This window comes from Achroia grisella, unplaced genomic scaffold, assembly GCF_030625045.1.
Source record: "Achroia grisella isolate CSIRO2021 unplaced genomic scaffold, CSIRO_AGI_Agris_v1 utg853, whole genome shotgun sequence".
Classification (NCBI taxonomy): domain Eukaryota; kingdom Metazoa; phylum Arthropoda; class Insecta; order Lepidoptera; family Pyralidae; genus Achroia; species Achroia grisella.
In genome coordinates, this window is record NW_026713043.1 from 2,677,734 (window position 1) to 2,682,163 (window position 4,430).

The following is a 4,430-nucleotide window of genomic DNA, read 5'->3' on the forward strand; positions in this document are numbered from 1 at the left end:
GCACAACCACATAATGGAATCACCTTCCAGCAATGGTATTTCCGAACCGATACGATATTGAAACCTTCAAGAAAAGAGCTTATTCCTTTTTAAAAGGCCGATAAAGTACTTGCAATTCCTCTGGTGTTGCGGGTGCTCATGGGCGGCGGTAATCACTTACTATCAGGTGAGCCGCATGCTCGTTTGTCCCCTGTGTTATATAAAAAAAAACGATAGGGGCGACGAGTGCAGATGGCATCATAATCCCGCGGAACGACTTATGGAACTGCTTAGGCCAACTCCTGCTGACACATACGACTTTAGTCTGAGGGCACCGCTAGAGCTTATAACGTCTGTTCAAGCTGTAGTAGTTTTGATGCCTGTTTGAATTGGACGGGGGATTGGACGGTAGGGAACTGGACGGTAGGTAAAAAAATAAAATTATAATGTAAAAATTAGACGTTCATAAGCGGCTAAAATGTCCTACATGAATAAATGATTTTTGAATTTGAATTTGAATTTGAAAATTGATCGGAGATATATTGTTTGTTGGTATGATTTTAGTATTGTTCCCCTCATTGTTAAGTCCTGGATAGCCAATAAAACTAGTGGACTGTTATTAATATATGTAATAGCTTTTAGCTTTTAAGTTGTATAGTATATAAGATAGATAGCATCTAAGAATACTGTAATGCTGAATAAATGTCTTTATTATTATTATTACTATTAATATGAAAACAGTTTTGAAAGATAGACAGGTGTATGTTAAACTAAGAAAGGTGGAATTATTTATAAGACGGCCTCGGTGGTCTAGCGGTCTAGCACACCACTTTACGTCCGATGGTCGCGGGTTCGATTCCTCGCACGGCACAAACATTTGTATTCATGAGTATGATTGTTTGTATCGGTCTGGGTATTTTCTATGTATAATATGTATGTATTTACGAAAAAAAAATATCTATGTATTTGTATCAGTTGTGTAGTACCCATAACACAAGCTTTAGCTAGCTTAACTTGGGTCTAGATGGCGCTGTGTGAATTGTCCTGAGATTATTATTATTATTATTTATAAGTGTAGGTGTCGGTCGGACAAGAAGTCCCGGTGTTCGACACCGGCCGCAGTAGCCGATGCGCAGCACCGGCCTCGCAGCCCGCGGAGCGGTGCGTTGGGTGCGCAGACACTCATTAGTCATTATTTGTACCATATGAGTGTAATGGAAGATCGCGGAAAGTGGCAAGAGCTCCACCGACAAGAGCGTAGCTCTTAAATTATGAAAGAATCAATGAGTGTATTGGCAAAACTGTCAATTTCAATTTGCTTCTAAAGTAATTTTTAGGAACTGTGTAACGTTATAAATCGGCTGCTCTCATGCCAGATGATTTCATTACAGCAACTGTCTAATAATTTATACGTAATCGCGTCATTGGGCTCCCTAAAATATGGTCCAGCGCAGAGATGGCTGGCTCATCCGTCATACTCGGGAATGAGTGCTGCTTGTAGGGGCTGGTATGCTCAATAACTACGACTGGTTTACTATTATTTAATTACTCAACCAGTTGGTTGTATATTTAATATTTTCTCTATTTGAGTATTTAATTGAATTAGTGCTAAGTAAGTAGTTTGTATGTTTAAGTATTATTTCACTTAAAGTTAAAAATGTAAAGTAAGAACAAAATTATTTAAAAGGGCAACACACAAGTTTCTTTCTCATTCTTCTTGTACCTACACAACAGCTTTCACAATTGAAAAAAAATGTGATGACTATTCAAAAGTGCTTCAATGTTAGATTATTTGAATAAATTTTATGATTAATTATTACATGGTAAATTAAGTTTAATTATATGTACATTTTATTTGCTCTTTTTATTTTCGTTTGTTGTTTATATTGTATTTTTTACATTGCACTGAATAAAATATTTTTCTTTCTTTGTTTCTTTCTTTAAATTATTTTTCTATTTTATTCTCTTCGCAAACTTGTCAGATTCATTTTGTTTCAAATGTTAAATGTTAGCAACTGCATTAAATAATGAGGCGGCTGTTCCCAAGTATGCCAGATGTGATCATTATAAGTTAATTTTTGTAATGTCCGCTTTTATGAAACCATTTGAGGTTCTATTAAAGTTTATGGCATTTACTAGGCATCATTAATGTATAAAGTTTTAATTAACTTATAAAATTTAATTAAGTTTACATAAGAATAAATACTTTTTAATAATTTTTCTGAATTTCGGCACATCTTTTTATTTATGGATAATAGTGGAATGGATACACTGGTGGACAATGGAGGATGTACGATGAACATGAGGTCAGGTCAGTTAGCTCATGGTGACAAACTTACTAGATTATAATTGTTTCGAACCTGACAGGGTAGAGACCATCTCTGTACATCTGTTCAGATTCGGTACAAAAAAAATAACTTTGTAGTAATAATAATAATATCTCAGGACAATTCACACAGTGTCACCTACATAGTTCCAAGTTAAGCTAAGTAAAACTAATGTTATGTGATATATATTTTTTGGAAATACATACATATTAAGAAAACAGCTAGACCGATAAAAGTAATCATACTCATGAATACAAATGTTTGCATCGTACGAGGTATCGAACCTGTGACCATCGAAACTAAAACTGTGTGCTAAACCGCTAGACCACCTGGCCCGTCAAATGCATGCAAGAATTTTGACGAGGTGCTGAAAAAGACAACTGATAATAATTAAGTGTTATATATTTATTATTTTGGTTAAAAATCAAATTCTGAATTATAAAACATAAGACCTGAAATTAATGTGAAAATTACACTGATGGTCTTGAACCAGTAATTTATATGTAGTTTGATACTCGAGAGGAACAGCAAATTCGAAGTGTCTTCTAAGCGGGCGTCTGAAATTAGGAACGTTTGTATTAAAAAAAAAAATCTAAGTTTAAAATAATTTATTCATGTAGAACATTTTAGCCGCTTATGAACGTCAAAATTTTTACATTATAATTTTATTTTTTCCCTACCGTCCAGTTCGGTATATAGATCCAATTGAGAAGAACTGGCAAGAAACTCAATTGAATCACTTTTTTTTTTAAAGCCAGTTTATTTACAATGCTTTTTTATATAGGTGTCTATGTCTAACATTAAATGAAAATTCAGTGCATGAACAACTATTGCCATGCACACTCGTCATTCAAGTAATCGTTTAGTGAGTAATAGGCCTTGCTCAGTAAATATGATTTAACAGATGTCTCTTTGAGAAAGATGGTTCACATGTTTGGCTGCGGTCCGCCTGTTGCTGACTGTCGTTTTTCGTTATCCACAAATGTTTATATTATTATATTAATATTATACATAGTAAACACCCAGATCGACACGAACAATCGTAAAATATTGTGTAATAATGACTTAAGTTATATAAAAACAATATAATATTATAAGAAACATAGATAATAAAAAAGGTATAAAATAGTTTCCAACAGTACTAGATACAAACAATAATACTCATGAATAAAAATTTTTGTGCCGTACAAGGTATCGAACCCGTGACTATCGAAACTAAGACTGTGCTAAACCGCTAGACCACCGAGACCGTCAAATCCAACAATGTCAGTCAGAGTTAAAGGTATCGAACTCGCGACTATCGAAACTAAAAAATTTTATTTTCTCATTGCTTTCTTGATTTAATTGATTGATTTTAGAAATATGAAAGCGTAGCGGTTTTTGTATTAATTGCCGCATGCATTCTTATGTAAAATGTGAATACTATAACTATCAGATGGCAATTGTGAGTAGCTTTGACTTGGTCTAGTGTTTTGAGTAGTCATGCTCACTAAAATGTCCAGACTTGTGGCGGCGTGGTGGGCCGGGTCATTGGGCTCCCTAAAATATGGTCGAGCGCAGTGATGGCTGGCTCATCCGTCATACTCGTGAACGGGTGCTGCTTGTAGGGACTGGTCTGCTCTAATCACTATGACTGATTTCCTCTTATTAATTGTTTAACCAGTTGGTTATGTATTCAATATTTTTTCTTTTTGAGTATTTAATTGAATTAGTGCTAATTGGTGGTTTGTATTCATACACTTAAACTTAAAAATGTAAAGTAATAATAAAATTATTTAAAAGAGTAACACGCAAGTTTCTTGCTCGTTCTTCTTGTGATGAGACAGCTTTCCGAACGAGCGGTAGATTAAAAAAAATGTAATGACTATTCAAAAGTGCTTCAATGTAAGTTTATTTGAATAAATGATTTTCTATTCTATTCTATTCTATTCTAAAACTGTGTGCTAAACCACTAGATCAGAGAGTCTTCAAATGCAAGATGCTTTGTGTCGTTTATCATTAATCGCGGTTTACCGCTGTGCAACTGGCCGTCATCGACATATAATCGCCCACGTACAAATCACATATTAATTAGAGCAGTCGTATTGTGTTCTTCACATTGGTGCAACTGGTGACCGGTGTGGA